Genomic DNA, 17,727 nt, shown 5'->3' with positions numbered 1-17,727 from the left:
TTCCAGTTCTAGGGGATGCCCACGCTCACTCCTGGCTTTTCAGTCACCAGACAAACTATAGAAACCACAAGCAGTCGGGCGATGGTGGTGCACGCCTTTAATCCCAGCACTCGGGAGGCAGAGGCAGGCGGATCTCTGTGAGTTCGAGACCAGCCTGGTCTACAGAGCTAGTTCCAGGACAGGCTCCAAAGCCACTGAGAAACCCTGTCTCGAAAAACCAAAAAAAAGAAAAAAAAAAGAAACCACAAGCAGACAAAACAACTTTACATTAAAGAAAAGATTCTCTTTCACAATTTTTAAAAAAGTTTTATTTATTTATTATGTATACAATGTTCTATCTGTATGTATGCTTGCTGGCCAGAAGGGGGCACCAGATCTCATTACAGATGGCTGTGAGCCACCATGTGGTTGCTGGGAATTGAATTTAGGACCTCCGCAAGAGCTCTTAACCTCTGAGCCATCTCTCCTGCCCCTCTCCCAAATTTTTTTTTACTTGGTTTATTTGTCTGTACGTATACATTATTGTGCCATAAATCTCCTGGTCAGAAAACGGCTTGTGAGAGTTGATTCTGATTTAAGTAACAGGGACTGAACTCAGGTATTCAGGCTTAGTGGCAAAAAAGCTTATATCCAATGAACCATCTCAATGGCCCACTTTTTCTTTTTGTTTTATTTTTATTCATTTTTGACTCAGAGTCTCTCTATGTAGCCCTGGCTGACATGGAACTTACTCTGTGGACCATGCTAGCCTTGGACTCACACAGATCTGCCTGCCTCCTGCGTGCTGGGATTAAAGGCGTGCACCACCACCGCCAAACTCTATTTTCTTATTTTGTATGTATGAGTATTTGGCTGCATATACGTATGTACATCACATGTGTGCCTTGTGCCCAAGGAGAAGAGGTTAAATTCCCTGGATCTGGAGTTACTGATAGTCAGGATGGTCGTGAGCCACTGTGTGGCATCTGGGAACCAAACCTGGGTCTTACACAGCACAGTAAATGCTCTTAACCACGGCGTCATCCCTCTAGCCTCCTCCTTTGTTTTTTGAGACAGCATCTTGATCTGTAGGCCAGGTCACTGGGGAATCCTTATGTAGCTCAGGTTGGGCCCCTGAATTTAGCAGTCCTGCTAGACTGACAGACAGGAGCTACCATGACAAGCTGAGTGAAAGTCTTTTCCAGGGAGGTGAGGGGACCCAGAGTGACTTCCATGAGACTGTGGGATTAGGCATGTGTCACCACACCCAGTTTTACTATATCCTCATTCATTCCCCCACCCCTACCTTCTCTTTTGCGGCAAGAGTGTCATGCAGCCCAAACTGGCCTGTTCTTAAACTTGATAAGGAATGAAGGCTGTACTGTATCCCTGATCCCCCTGCCTCAGCCTCCCAAACGCTGGGAAAACAACATTGTGTCACTAAGTCAGGTTCCTGAGAGCTACAACCCAGAGCTTTATGCTGGGCAAGGACTCTAAGACAGGGTCCTGCTGTGTAGACCAGGCTGGCCTCAAACTCACAGATCCACCTGGCTCTGCTTTCCTAGTGCTGGGATTAAAGGCGTGTGTCACCACACCTGGCTCTTTCTTGTGTCTAAAGACAAGGTCTCCTCTGTATTCAGAGTTGGCCTAGAAATCGATGCCTATTGGATGTTAGCATTCGAGAACTTGTCTCCACACCTAGCTTTGTATTTAATACTCTATGAAATATAGCACATTGTTTTGTGACATTTTACCCCTTTGACTTTTTGGAGGGCCCACCACCCAGTGTAGAAGGAGGAGTGGTGGGCTGCATTCCTGCCCAGCTCCGCAAGGCTAGCTTTACCCGAAATAATTACACGTAAACTGTATTCTTTTAAACACTGCTTGGCCCATAAATTCCAGCCTCTTACTGGCTAACTCTCACATCTTGATTAACCCATTTCTATTAATCTGTGTAGCACCACAAGGTGGTGGCTTACCGGAAAGATTTTAACCTGCATCCATCTCGGAGAGGAGAGCTATGGCGTGTGCCTGGAGAGGAGAGGCATGGCGTCTGGCTCACTGCCTTCTTCCTCCCAGGATTCAGTTCTGTTTACTCCGCCTATCTAAGCTGCTGTCCTATCAAAGGCCAAGCAGTTTCTTTATTAATTAACCAATGAAAGCAACAGACAGATGACCCACCTACATCAACCCAGTTCCCAAATAAATCACACAGAGGCTTACTTATTATTACTTATAAAAGCCCAGGCTTAGCTTGACTTGTTTCTTGCCTGCTTTTCTTTTTTCTTTTTTTTTTTTAAATTTTTACTGGTACCTGGAGGGACAGCCGTGGGTGCTGGGTTGCCTGCTTTTCTTAACCTAAATTATTCCAACTCCCTTTTCCCTCTGGGCTTTTTTCATTCTCTATTTCTGTATTACCTTTCTTTTTGTTTTCTGTCCTGGAACTAGCTCCTGTAGACCAGGCTGACCTCGAACTCACAGAGATCCGCCTGCCTCTGCCTCCCGAATGCTGGGATTAAAGGCGTGTGCCACCACCGCCTGGCTGTATTACCTTTCTTTACCTTTTTTTCTCCGTGGCTTGCAGTGAAGCTGGGTGGCTGGCCCCTGGTGTCCCCTTGTCCTTGTTCTCTCGTTGACTCCTTGCTCTCCTCTGCCTTGGTTTTCCTTCTATTTATCCTCTCTTCCTGCCAGCCCTTCCTGTCCTTGTTCCTGCCTTGCTATTGGCCGTTCATTTCTTTATTAGAACCAACAGGTATTTTAAATGGGCACCATACCACAACTTCAGACTTAAACAAATACAATGTGAACAAAAGTCACACACCTGGAAATACTATTCCCCAACAGTGCATGGGCCAGCAAGATGGCTCAGTAGTAGCTGACAAGTCTGGGGGCCCGAGTTCCAGCCCTGGGACCCATACAGAAGAAAGAAAGGAATGGTTCCTGCAAATTGCACTCTGGTTGCCACACCGCAGCAGGCATGCACATACAAAAGAAATGAACTCTTGCAGCCAGGTGGTGGTGGTCCACGCCTTTAATCCCAACAGAGGCGGATGGATCCCTGGGAGTTCAAGGCCAGCCTGGTCTATAAGAGCTAGTTCTAGAACAGGCTCCAAAGCTACAGAGAAACCCTGTCTCAAAGCACATACCCCCCCCCACACAAAAAAAAGAAAGAGAAAAAGAAAAAGAAATGAAATGTTGCCTGGTAGTTGTGGTACAGACTTTTAATCCCAGCACCCTCAGGAGGCAGAAACAAGAAGATCTCTGTGAGTTCAAGGCCAGCTAATTCTACAACAGGCAGGGCTACACAGAAAAATTCTGTCTAGGGGCTAGAGAGATGGCTCAGCGGTTAAGAGCGTTGCCTGCTGTTTCAAAGGTCCTGAGTTCAATTCCCAGAAACTACATGGTGGCTCACATCCATCTTAATGAAATCTGGTGCCCTCTTCTGGCCTGCAGGAATACATGTAGACAGAATATTATATACATAATAAATAAATATAAAAAAATCTGTCTAAAAGAAACAAGGTCAGGGAGGCTGTCACGGCCACCCTCAACCCGCAAGGATGATGCGACACCCGGAGCTCTTCTCAATGCAGTTTTATTCAGGGCTTTATTCACAGCAATCTTTCTCCTTCTCCTTCTCCTTCTCCTTCTCCTTCTCCTTCTCCTTCTCCTTCTCCCTCTCTCTCTCTCTCTCTCTCTCTCTCTCTCTCTCTCTCTCTCTCTCTCTCTCTAGGCAAATCTCTCCCAGCCCTTAAAAAGGCACAGGCTGCCAAACCCGGATATTGCCAGGTGGGCACTGCCCCATAGGTTCACACATATGCAGGCAGCTGATGATCATTGCGTGATCATTGATTATCACAGAGAGCACTCGCTTTCGGGATTGCGGAGGGCGGGAGCCAGTACCCTCAGGTGCACTCCACGCAGCTCTCTACAGTTCCCCCTTTTGTTTTGTAAAGCACCAGGCAAGAGTAGAGGTCTGATCTCTGTTAAAAATGGAACATGTAATAGTTTTTGTCCAGGTATCATCCACTCAGAGACACTGTCCGGTGTCTTTTTACAGAGGTGGGAGTTAGACACCAACCCACATGCAATCAGACTTGCTCTTCTTGAGGCTGATGTATGCTTACCTCAAGTGCAGTGTGCAAGACTCGCATCCTGTGCTCAAATATAGATAACCAAGCTTGAGGGGACTGTCCTGCTTCAATAGCCGTGAAGGCCTGAATGATCATAACTGCATTGCGATGCGGTGAAACCCTTATGTGACAAATGCACCATAGGCATACCAGGGAGGCAAGCACCATTAAGCCTGTTAGGGCTCCTATTCCCACCCACTCCTTCAAATGATTCATGGCTATGATGATCCAGGTCATGGAGAACTGGCATCGGCTTGGGAAAGGCTGACAGAATCCCCCACCGCAGCTCCGCCATCACTTTCTCCGTTGAGTGGGTGAGGAACAGGCACAGTAACATCCTTTTCTGCTTCCGTCTGCACTTGCACCTTCCTCACCAGGCGTTCTGGCACCCAAATAGGGTCCAAATGATCCTGTGGAAAAACACAAACAGCGCCTCGTGCCCATGCCAGCATGGGATCGGGTCCATGCCAGACCCCTGTCAAAGCATCCTTCCAGCTCACCATTCCTTTTGGAGGACTGGGCGGACATGGGACATGAATGCCTGTCTGTGGCAGACTGAATGGAGTTATCCAAGTTTAAAAAATTTAAAGTAGGCCTGGCGGTGGTGGCGCACACGCCTTTAATCCCAGCACTCGGGAGGCAGAGGCAGGTGGATCTCTGTGAGTTCGAGGCCAGCCTGGTCTACAAGAGCTAGTGCCAGGACAGGCTCCAAAGCTACAGAGAAACCCTGTCTCGAAAAAACTAAAAAAAAAAAAATTAAAGTAAATAAGGCTAAGGAAAATCTATTCTTAGGGGTTTGCTTATGGCCTATTCCCCCTTTTTGTTTTTGAAGTATCTCCTTTAGAGATCGATGGGCATGGTCCACAATGCCTTGTCCTTGTGGATTGTATGGCAGTCCATGTGTCAATTGAATACCCATACGTTTACAAAATGAGGTGAATTTTTGTCCAGTATAAGCAGGACCATTATCAGTTTTTAATTGTTGAGGCTTGCCCCAGGCTGCCCATGCTTCTAGACAATGGGCAACCACCTGAGTCGCCTTTTCACCTGTCATGGGTGTGGCATGAATAATGCCAGAACATGTATCAACTGAAACATGCACATATTTCAGCTTACCAAATTCTGAAACATGTGTAACATCCATTTGCCAAATTTTAAGAGGTAGTATTCCACGTGAATTGATTCCCAAGGTTTGAGGATGATGATAAACAACACATTGTGGGCAGTCTACAAACACTTTCTGTGCATCAGCACGAGAGATATTAAATTTTTGTTGTAGGGTTTTTGCATTAACATGAAATTCCTTGTAAAAATTATATGCTCTCTGTAAAGCAGAGGCGAGAAATATCCATTCTTGTCTGGTACAACGATCTACTTTGTCATTGCCCTCAGCTAAAGGACCTGGTAATCCCGTATGTGCATGGATATGTTGTACAAAAAAAGGATTTTTTTGCTGCCAGAGTAAAAGCTGTAATTGTACAAGTAGTACATGTACGGGACTGGAAGACCTAATAGGTCCCACGCATTCTAAGGATCTTTTTTTTTTCCCGAGACAGGGTTTCTCTGTAGCTTTGGAGCCTGTCCTGGCACTAGCTCTTGTAGACCAGGCTGGCCTCGAACTCACAGAGATCCACCTGCCTCTGCCTCCCGAGTGCTGGGATTAAAGGCGTGCGCCACCACCGCCCGGCTCTAAGGATCTTAAGACATTAACAACATAACATGAATCTGAAATTAGATTGAATGCAAAAGGGCAGGCCTTAAACACTTCTATTACAATTGCCAGTTCAACTTGTTGGGGGGCTCCAGGAGAAAATTGATGTATAACAGGCTCCAAGGAATCTACCATATAAGCGCCACAACCGGTCTTAGATCTATCTGTAAAAATAACACTGGCTCTTGGAATGGGTTGTAAAGTAGTAATTTTAGGAAATATCACTGGGTGTTCCTTAAAGAAAGTTAGCAATGAATGTTTAGGATAGTGGCAATCTATAGACCCCGGATAGGAGCAACGCAAGATGGCCCACTCATCTCAGGTAGCACATAAAATCTTTACTTGATGGTTGGAATAAGGCACTATAATGTTTGCGGGGGTAACCCCAAAATATTGTAGGCACTGCTGAATTCCGGTTAATGCCAAAGTCGCTACAGCAGTAGGATAATGCTCAAGAGATTTAGCTGGAGATATCTTAGGATAGATCCAAAGCAATGGCCCACTCTAGGATATATCCAAAACAATGGCCCACTCTGCCATAAGAGTCCTGTGGGCTGGTAATATGAGGAAAGAATGCATAAAGCAATATCTTGACCCTCTTGTATCCTTTGTAGGAAAGCATCTTGTAACCTGTTTTCCACCTTTTTTAATGCTTCTCGTGCCTCAGTAGTCAATTGCCTTGGAGAATCCAAAGCGGAGTCTCCATTTAAAACACTATACAGAGGCTTTAACTTATAGTTTGGTAACTTCAAATAACATCTAATCCAATTTATATCACCTAACAGCTTTTGAAAATCATTTAGCGTTTTTAAACTATCTTTCCTTAACTCTATCTTTTGAGGGATGATCTTTTTCTCACAAACTCTTACTCCTAAATAATTAACAGTTTTATCCTTTTGTACCTTTTCAGGGGCTACATGTAGCCCTCTCCTTTCAAGTAGCTTAATAAGCTCCAAATAGGCCTGATCTAACATTCGTTCATTCTTAGCAGCCAGCAATATATCGTCCATATAATGAACGTATCTTAGAGTGGGAAATTTTTTTCTCAGGGGTGTAATAGCCTCTCCCACATACAGCTGACACATTGTAGCACTATTGGCCATTCCCTGTGGTAAGACAACCCACTCCTATCTTTTGTCTGGTTCTTCATGATTAAGAGATGGAACTGTAAAGGCTGTCTTTATCAAACAAAGGAATGGAGAAAAAACAATCTTTCATATCTATTACAATAATAGGCCAGGAGGCAGGCAAAGAGGATAGTAATGGCAACCCGTATTGCACCGGTCCCATGACTTGCATTTGATTATTAACAGCTCGCAAATCATGTAATAGTTGCCACTTTCCCGATTTTTTCCTGATTACAAAGATAGGTGTGTTCCGGGGGGAAATGGATGGTTTAATATGGCCCAGAGTTAACTGTTCCATTATTAAATCATTGGCAGCTATGAGCTTCTCAGAGGAAAGAGGCCACTGAGGAACCCACACTGGCTCCTCTGTTTTCCAAGTAATGGGAATTCCTTCCCCAGGGCCCCTAAGAAAAACCCATCCCTTGTCTGGGTTTTCTTAGTTCTGCCACTATCGGATCTTTCGGTCCTTGTAAATACCTTCCCAATTCGGATGCCAGCCCATATTTTTCATAATGGTTTGAGCTTTTTCTGAATATTCATTACTTAATTTAAAACCCATAGATTTCATGAGATCTCTTCCCCATAATGATACTGGAAGTTCAAGAACATAAGGTTGAATTACTCCGGAGTGGCCTTCTGTATCCTGCCAATTTAATAAATTAGCACTAATATTAGAAGCACCTGCATATCCTAATCCTTGTAAGGTGTGTGATGAGGTCTGTATAGGACATCCTCGTGGCCAATCTTTACTGGCTATGATACTTTTATCTGCCCCTGTATCCAAAAGGCCTGTGATCTTGACTCCATTAACAGTTAGTTGTAAAATAGGCCTTTGGTCCAAATCCAAGGATAAAAATGTTAAGTCTGTACCTGATGAACCTAATCCCTTATCTCCTCTTTCAATGTCTTTAACTGGATGTTTGTCATGTAGACTAGGCAAAATAATAAGTTGAGCTATCCTATCACCTGGGGAAATCACGGTAATGCCTTTATGCGACTCAACCATGATTTTAACAATGCCTGTATAGTCTGGATCAATTATCCCTGGGTGAACTCGTAAGCCTCTTAAGGTGGTAGACGATCTCCCTATCAATAGACCCACCGTGCCAGGCTGAAGGGGGCCCTGAAAGTCAGAGTCTACAGTTTGGACCCCCATTTGAGGTGTCAATAAAAGTCTGGTGGTGGCACGAAGGTCCAATCCTGCTGAACCTGCAGTAGCTCTCCGCGGTCCTTGGGATGTCTGAAGGTTGGCCACTGCTCGTGACTCCCTTCTCTGCTCTGATCCTCCACTGCCCCATGTATTTGGGGGCCCTGAGACTGGGGGCCCCGCTGTCCGTTTTTTGGCACAGTAACATTTATTAGAGGTTGTCCATTAATATCTTTTACTGACTTACACCCAATCGCCCAATGCCTTCCTTTTTTACATCTGGGGCATAGTCCTGGAATTGGGCATTGACCATTTCCAGCTTCCTGGACATGTCCCTGCTGAGTGTTTCCTCCTTGAGGGCAGTTACGCCTTACATGGCCTGGCTTGCCACAATGAAAGCAAGCTCCCATAGTTCCCCCTTTCTTACTTAGCCGGAGTACAGCAGCAGCTAGCCCAGAATTGGTTAACGGACCTCCTAGCTCTCTACATGCTCTCATCCAATATTCCAACCCTCTGTTCTTGTAAGGAGTGATAGCTGCCCTGCATTCTTTAGTACATTGCTCATATGCTAACTGCTTGACTAATGGCATAGCGGTGTCAGGATCACCAAACATCTTTCCTGCCGCTTCCACCAGTCTAGCCACAAAATCAGAAAAAGGCTCTGCAGGTCCTTGGATAATCTTTGTCAAATTACCTCTTACTTCCCCTCTATTGGGTAAAGACTTCCAGGCTCGAGTAGCAAGATTGTTAATTTGCTCATACATCTGAGGAGAATATCCATTTTGCTGATTGGCAAATCTACCTTGTCCGAGTAGCATATCCATATCCCAGGCTGCTTGAGCTCCTCCAGCTGCTAAATTTATCGCAGCCTGGCCATTGGCAAATTCTTTCTTTTTCTTTTTTTTAAATATTTATTTATTATGTATACAATATTCTGTCTGTGTGTATGCCTGCAGGCCAGAAGAGGGCACCAGACCCCATTACAGATGGTTGTGAGTCACCATGTGGTTGCTGGGAATTGACCTCAGGACCTTTGGAAGAGCAGGCAATGCTCTTAACCGCTGAGCCATCTCTCCAGCCCCTGGCAAATTCAATTAAAGAAGCTTTCCAATCCAAATATTGACCAGGGGATAAGCAAGCCTTTGCAAGATTCATCTAATCAGCTGGGGTCATAGTGTATCTATGTAAAGCCTCCACCTGAGCCACTGTAGAAGAGGCTGAAACGCCATAGGTCCGGACAGACTCTGCCAACGTTTTAATAACTTTGAAATCTAAGGGCTCATGGTATCTGTTGCCTTGCTGATCTTGAAACACTGGGAAAGCAGTTATCATTCTATCTCCTTTCTGGGTCATCATCTCCGCTCTGACTTCCCTCCACACTCCAGGGCTGAAAGAAGTCCCTCCTTCTGCTCCCATGACCCCAGGATACTGAGGAGGGGCTGGAGGAGTTACACTCCTTCTTGTACTTTCAAGTTGTTTTTGCTTCTGTTCCTCCCTTTCTTTCCTCTTGATCTTATGGACAGATTCTAGGGGGACTACATAAAAGCCCTCCTCTTCCTCCTCCTCCTCCTCCTCATCAGACTCTGAGTGGAAATATCCGACTCCTCCAGGTCTGACATACTAGAATATAATTCTGTTTTTCCTTTTCCTGGGTCCTTTTTCCTCGTATCTTTACCTGACCCAGTGTCAAACATAACTTTTTTAGAGGCTGCTCTCTCAGATCTCTCCTTCTGTTGAATCTCTAAGGCAGTCTGGCTATTCTCTATTGCTTCATTATGCCTTTGGTCTTTCAAGCAACGCCACAGTAGCTTCCAAACTGACCTGACTCCTTTAAGAGCTAAAAAAAATTGGATGTGAGCCAGGCGGTGGTGGCTCACGCCTTTAATCCCAGCACTCGGGAGGCAGAGGCAGGCGGATCTCTGTGAGTTCGAGATCAGCCTGGTCTACAAGAGCTAGTTCCAGGACAGGCTCCAAAACCACAGAGAAACCCTGTCTCGAAAAACCAAAAAAAAAAAAAAAATTGGATGTGAAGGTGAAGCGCCCATCTGAACAAATGTTAAATTCTTACAATTTTACTTTTAATCCGTCCACTCTGTCGTGGCTCTACTACCTTGCTCTCCCTTTTTCTATTGGTGAGAACAAAAAACCAGCCTTACCTGAGGACTGTCGGTGCACCCCCTGACTGCAGCAAGTTCTGGGCTCCACGGAGAGAGGTTTGGAGGTTCCCCGTACGAGGCCACCACTTGTCACGGCCACCCTCGACCCGCAAGGGTGATGCGACACTCAGAGCTCTTCTCACTGCAGTTTTATTCAGGGCTTTATTCACAGCAATCTTTCTCCTTCTCCTTCTCCTTCTCCTTCTCCTTCTCCTTCTCTCTCTCTCTCTCCCTCTCCCTCTCTCTCTCTCTCCCTCTCTCTCTCTCTGGGCAAATCTCTCCTAGCCCTTAAAAAGGCACAGGCTGCCAAACCCGGATATTGCCAGGTGGGCACTGCCCATAGGTTCACGCATATGCAGGCAGCTGATGATCATTGCGTGATCATTGATTATCACAGAGAGCACCTCACTTTCGGGATTGCGGAGGGCGGGAGCCAGTACCCTCAGGTGCGCTCCATGCAGCTTTCTACAGGAGGCAAGTGCTTACTACCACAAAAGTTCCAGGACCCGAGTTCAAGTCTGCAAAAGCCATGTAAAATGCCAGGTTCCTGGATTGTAATTCCAGTGCTAGAGAGGCAGAGACAGGCCGGTCTGGGTGCTTTGTTGGCTAGCTGGCCTAGTGGACGGCTGAGCGCCAGGCCAAAGAAAATACTGTCTCAAACAAGGTGGAAGACCTTCCCTAAGGTGTCTCCTATTCCTGCACATTAACATGCTTGCATGGAAAGATGGATGGGACTCAGGAAGTGGCTGAGCAAGTGAAGCAACTTCTACTAAGCCTGACCATGACCTGAATTCAACCCCAGAACCCTCAGAAAGGTGGGTAGAAAGAAGCAAGCCCACAGATCTGTGCTCTGCCCTCCACAGGTGTAGCAGGATGCAAACACACACAAGTAAATGTAATTTTTTCCTTTTTCTTTATTTTTCAAGATCAATAATAATAATACTTCAATATTTAAGTTTACATTTAGCTGGGTGTGGTGACACACACCTTTAAGCACCATATCATGAATAGACTCCTTCCTTCAAACCCAGGACTTCCTCCAGGCCATTCCAATTTAGGGCTGTGAGAAGCCAGGGCTGGCTAAGCCAGAAAGCCAGGCTATATGTGGGATAAATCATAGGGAGTGAAGGTAGCCCTCGGGCTGGGGGTGAGAGTGGCCAGGACAGGACTCTAGTTGGTGGAGTAAGACTCAGTTCTTCACTGAAGTCTGTCCTGCTCTCTCTTCTGTACAATGATGCCCACATTCCCCAGGACACTCTGTAAAAGAAAAAAAACCATTGTTGTAGCCAGACATTGCAGTAAGCCTCTGTAACAACACCCTAGGAAGGAAGCAGAGGCAAGAGAGGACCACCAGGAGTTCAAGGCCAGCCAGTACTACACAGATATATCAAAAATTAAAACACAGGGGCTGGTGATCCAGTGCGGCAGGTGCAGGTGCGCGCTGTCAAACCCGGTGATCCGGTTTAGCGGGTGCAGGTGCGCGCTGTCCAACCCGGTGATCCGGTGCAGCGGGTGCGCGCTGTCCAGCCTGAAGAGCTGAGTTTAATCGCTAGGACTCACAGAGTGGAGAAAAACACAGAACAGAGCCTGTAAGCTGGCGTCTGACCTGCATTCACCCACCCACAGAGCAAACCCCACACACAAAGTAATACAAGCGCACTATTTCGCCAGGTGGTGGTGGCAAACACCTTTAAGTCCAGCAGGAAGGAAAAGCTAGTTGTGTTAATGTGGAAGGAAGCTGTGGAGGACAGCTAACACATCCATTCCAGCACTTGAACTCAGGAGACAGGCACTGCCCAGAGTTCTGTGCTACCTTAACCCAAAGAAGACAATGTCTTAAAAAACTAGCCAACCAACCATTAGCAAAGAAAACTAGGCTGGGGCTGGAGAGATGGCTCAGTGGTTAAGAGCATTACCTGCTCTTCCAGAGGTCCTGAGTTCAATTCCCGACAACCACATGGTGGCTCACAACCATCTGTAAAGAGGTCTGGTGCCGTCTTCTGGCCAGCAGACATGCACACAGACAGAATATTGTATACATAATAAATAAATAAATATTAAAAAAGAGAAAAAATTAGATAAAATTAAAAAAAAATGAAAAGAAAACTAGGCTGGAGAGGCAGCTCAGCAGTTACTGGCAGGGGCCGCCTCTCAGAGGACCTGGGTTGAGTTCCAAACACCACAGGACACAAGCACCTGTAACTGCAGCTCTGGGATCTGAGGCCCTCTTCAGGCCTCGGAAAGCAACACACGCACGTGCACACACGCATGGTGCACACATGCGCATGCACATGCACAGGCGCGCACACCCGCGTACATGTACACACACACATGCAAGGTGCACAAGTGCATTATACACATATAATTTAAAAAAGGAAGGAGAAAATCAGAATTAAGTACTATTCACAAAACTGCTAAGATGGACCCGATCTTAGGGCCAAGCCTGCTCAGATGGCCCCATGCCTGTCAGACTTAATGGAGAGTAGTCAAACTGCAGAGATTCTTTTCCTGAAGCTTAAGTAATGACACCACATAGTATCTTCTGTTCTTTTTAATTTTTTTTGAGACACAGTCTCATGCAGTCCAGGCTGACCTCAACCTAGCTATGTAGCCAAGGATGGCCTAAACTTCTTGCTTCCTGCCTCTGCTTCCCCGTGCTGGGGTAACAGGTGCGCCTTGCAGGTTTGCATGGTGCTGGGGGCAGGATCTCTGGCTTTCTACATGCCAGGCAAGCCCTCTACTCACTCAGCTACAAGAGTGTTGCTACTCAACCCAGGCTAGTCACCGTGTAGTGGTCTTCTCGTCTCAGCCTCCTCAGCGCGGGGATCATAATGGTGCCAGCCCAGGCTTCTTTCCCAATTTACAAAGCAGGTTCCAAATCTTGGGTGTCACAACTGCACAGCCCGAGACTGTGCCTTGAAGACAGCTGTATTTGGCGAATGCATGCCCAGATGTGTCCAGATGATGGCTGATTTCAAGGGGCTGGGGCAGAGAATGGTTTCTGTGGAGTGTATAGGCCGGGCAGGAAGTAGGGGATTCTTTTTGGGGAGGGGGGGTTCGAGACAGGATTTTTCTGTAGCTTTGGAGCCTGTCCTGGAAACTCACTCTGTAGACCAGGCTGGCCTTGAACTCACAGAGATCTGCCTGACTCTGCCTCACCAATGCTGAGATTAAAGGTACATCACCACCGCCCAGCTAAAGACTGATTGATTGATTGATTTAATGTATATGAATGTTCTATATGCCTACATACCAGAAGAGGACAGAAATTCCTACTAGAGATGGTTGTGAACCATCATTGGGTTGTTGGGAATTGAACTCAGGACCTTTGTCTGGAAGAGTAGTTGGTGTTCCTAATCACCGAGCTATCTCCCTAGCCTTGAATCACACTTTTGTAGACCAGGCTGGCCTCAAACTACTGAGATCTGCCTGCCTCTGCCTCCTGAGTGCTGGGATTAAAGGCGTGCGCCATCGTTGCCCGGCAAACGTCAATCTTTTTTCAATTAATCTTTTTTATGTTCACTGGTGCATATGTATCTGTGGGAGGGTGTCAGAAGCTCTGGAATTGCCACATGGGTGTTGAGAATCGAACCTGGGGCCACCCGAGAGCACAGACGTCCAATTAAACCTGGATATCTTTTAATTTGGTCTGATTTGGTCTGACTGGGATTATTTGTGTCAGCAGAGAGGCTCATCTCTCATTGGGGTTCACAAAAATAGTAAAATAACTAGCATCGCTTTTCTGGTGACCTCTTCCAGTGTAATGACCCAAAGTCCTGGTTTTCCTCCAGAGTCCCTGGGCTCATGTGGCCTCCTGTAAGTTAGACGCAGCACCTAAGGTCTCTGGCTTTCTGACATGGATCACATCACGTCCACACTAATCTCCCACTTACTGGTCTTGCAAGTGACCATAAACTGATCCTGTGGAACCTATTTTGGTCTGATAGCTGGTCACAAGACACTCTTTATTCCAGAAAGGTCCTGGCAGACAGTCCGAGAAGATTGCAAAGAATCTGATTCTGCGGACATTGGCCAATCCAGGTTCTCTGGCGCCCGTGTCTACCTTGCTGGCAGCCACTGCTCAAGCCAGACAGTCTGCAGTTTAGTCAGGGCTGCTGCGTGAGGTCCCCATTGTTGTTCTTTTGCGGAACTACAGTTCCCAGCGTTCTCCTGGATACGGACATTTCCCAGAAGCCTTTGCATTCCCCGTTAAAAGCGAAGGTCGTCACGAGTTCGCCCTCTTCTCTTCTTCCCCTGCCTTTCCTACTGTGTTGGCACGCCCTTTACCTGCCTGTTACCCCTCCCCTCATTAAAGTGCACCCACGTGGGACCGCCGCGTGTCTGTGTCTTTTCCTCGCACAACGTCTTTACCCTCTAACCTGCAGACAGCCAGCAATTAAGAACAACAGTGGTGCCACCGTTTGACTCGGTGACCTCTCCGTCCCGGTGCCTGAGGCTTTTGCCTCTGGGTTTGACCAGCACAAGGTCTGAACCAACCGCCTGCACTCACCTCCACCTGTTTACCACGGCCATTCACCACTGCCTCATCCTGATCCGTGAGTTAACCTAAGTTGGCTTCCCTTCCCCCCGGGGCGCTCAGAGACTGTCCGGCCGGCTTTCTTTGGCGCATCCTGGACTAGGTCGCCAACCTCCCTCCCCCTTCCCCCCCCCCCCCCCCGGCTTTTTGCCCTTGGCTGAACCCTGCCTCAGTCCGCGCCCGGGAATTCGGTGCTCCCGGCCTCTTTCTCTTTTTTCTAACCTTTCCTATCCTCTTCCTGGCCCGCTCTGCCACGGTGCCTTTTTGGGCTGTACAGTCAGCCCCGATAAGCTTAATTGTCTCCTCCCAGCCAGGGCTTTTCTCCCCTGTCCGGTAGCTGGGCTCGGGCCAATTAAGCCATAGCACGCCCCATGAATACTCGGATGCCTGTATTCGTGGCTGCCATTGTTCGCGGTACTCCGGTACCTTTTTGCGGGCAGGCTTCCGTTTCAGTCATGGGCTCTGTAACCAACCCCCGCATCTGGAAGGCTGGTGCAATGCCATCCCTCCAGGGACCCTCTGCTCCTGCCGCCATGGATCCCGGACAAACCTCAAACTCCATACCCCCCCCACCGCGCCTGGAGGGGCCACTCGCTCTCGCTCCGCCCAGTCGAGCGATAGCGATGGCTCACCCATTCCTCTTTCTTCCAAGGTTTACTCGCCTGCACCTTTCCCCCATGTCGCCTCTAAACGTTTCATTCCTAGGTCTCCAGGAGTCCCGCATAAATATTCTTCTGGGTCACCTACCCGCTCCCTCTCCGAACCAGCCTCACCCCACTTCTCCCGCCACAGGTCGCGCGTGTCTTCGGATTCTTCCCTGTCTCCTCTCCGCCACAGGTCACACAGGCGGCTTAAAGCGTCTCCTCCCTGTCCTATGCCTCCCCCTCGATCTTCCAAAGCCCCTCTAGGCTCCCGTTGTCACTAACCACCACTCTCCCGTTGTTACACCTAAGGATATCAGGTTCCTAAAAGCTACAACAGCCTCCTGTCGGATCTGACAAAAGTCAGATCCCAAGACCAAATATTCACTTAAAATACATGTCCACTGCCGATTATAAACTGCCAAGCTTGAAGGGATTCCTCATTGGATTCACCTGTCACATCTTAAACCGTTTATCTCTACAGCTCAAGATAATCCTTCATATATGGTAACTCAGACGGGAGCTTGTTCTCTTAAGTTCCAAAGGACGCCGGATTCAGTCCCCTCTACTACAATCTAAGGAAAACAGTGGTCCCCATCCGTCGCTGTGTTAACACACCCTCCCTTCTTTAAATTCATAAATAACCATCTAGCTGTCGTTACAGGTACCATCATCAAATACGGAGTCAAGTGGTAAGCAGATTCTCCTCTACAAAGCTCTTTAACATAACAGGCCAGCCGCTGACTGCAGCAGTGGCCCCTAAAATGTTAAGGAATGTATGCTTAAAATCTATTTCTTTTAAGACACTTTCTTTAATCTCCAGGATGCCAGCCCAACCCACCTAAACAAATCAAACACAAGCGGACCATTAACGGAATAAGTATTTTTTTTATCATTCTTAACCCCGGACATCCTAAGATTCCCCCCCCAGATCTCCTATCCCCCCTCACCCCAGATTCCCCCCCCAGATCTCCTGTCCCCCCTCACCCCAGATCCCCCCAGATCTCCTATCCCCCCCTCACCTCAGATCTCGCCCCCCTTTTTAATTTTTTTCCTTTTACTAATGCAACTTTTGCCTTCCAGAATCTTAATGATGACCCAGCTACTCAGGAAAAGCCAGACAGATTTCTTCAATCGGCCACCTCAGATGACAGCCAGGACTTCAAATGCCAGCAGTACAATCAGCCATCGCCAGACACCAGCGAGCTCAGACACCAGAGGCCAGTGGGACATCGCCAGAATAATCGGACATTCCCTGGACCCCTCAACACCCAAAGCCAGCAGGAAGCAGCCAGCGACCTCAGACACCAGCGGCCAGTCGCCAGACACCAGCGACCTCAGACACCAGCGGCCAGTGGGACATTGCCAGAATAATCGGACATTCCCTGGACCCCTCAACGCCCAAAGCCAGCAGGAAGCAGCCATGAGAGACCGGACTACGCCCCCATTCCCTACCCTTTAAGGTTCCCCAATTTTTTTTAATCAAACCAAAAGGGTGAAATGTTGTTCTTTTGCGGAACTACAGTTCCCAGCGTTCTCCTGGATATGGACATTTCCCAGAAGCCTTTGCATTCCCCGTTAAAAGCGAAGGTCGTCACGAGTTCGCCCTCTTCTCTTCTTCCCCTGCCTTTCCTACTGTGTTGGCACGCCCTTTACCTGCCTGTTACCCCTCCCCTCATTAAAGTGCACCCACGTGGGACCGCCGCGTGTCTGTGTCTTTTCCTCACATAACGTCTTTACCCTCTAACCTGCAGACAGCCAGCAATTAAGAACAACACCCATGAAGCATCAGATTCTGGCTCCTTAGTCAACAAATCAATTAAAAAGTATTGCCTGCTCTTAATGTTAAACTATTTCTCCAGTCCCTACTATTTATTCATTAATTTTATTTCATCTTTGTTTGTTTGTTTGTTTTCAAGACATTGTCTCATGTAGTCCCAGCTGTCCTGGAGTCTGCCTGCCACTGCTTCTGGAGTGATTAAAGGCATCTCACACAGGTCAGCCTAGGTGGAATTATTTGTGATCCTCCTGACTCAGCTTGCTCATGCTGGCATGAACCCCATGCTGTTGGCATGAATCCCCATGCTTGGCTTCACTGTTTTGTTTTTTAAAATGTCTGAGTGTTCTATCTACATGGATGCCTGCATGCCGGATGAGGGCATTGGATCCCAGTACAGATGGTTGTGATCCACCATGTGGGTGCTGGGAATTGAACTCTGGACCTCTGGAAGAGCAGCCAGTGCTCTTACACCCTGAGCCATCTCTTCAGCTCTGTTGGTGTCACCGTTTATCTGCA

General features: G+C 47.4%; 1 long non-coding RNA gene across 1 annotated transcript; it reads left to right on the top strand.

Moving 5' to 3' along the window:
- The first annotated feature begins 14,414 nt into the window (after positions 1-14,414).
- Positions 14,415-17,158, top strand: LOC142852737 (uncharacterized). The gene is made up of 3 exons (XR_012910978.1): positions 14,415-14,809; positions 16,255-16,311; positions 16,515-17,158. It is a non-coding gene; the product is annotated as an uncharacterized LOC142852737 (long non-coding RNA).
- The last annotated feature ends 569 nt before the right edge of the window (positions 17,159-17,727 follow it).

Source organism: Microtus pennsylvanicus, chromosome 6 (genome assembly GCF_037038515.1).
Source record: "Microtus pennsylvanicus isolate mMicPen1 chromosome 6, mMicPen1.hap1, whole genome shotgun sequence".
In the NCBI taxonomy this organism is placed as follows: Eukaryota; Metazoa; Chordata; class Mammalia; order Rodentia; family Cricetidae; genus Microtus; species Microtus pennsylvanicus.
Note: the sequence above shows the minus strand (reverse complement) of the source record. Positions and strands in the feature narration are given on the sequence as shown.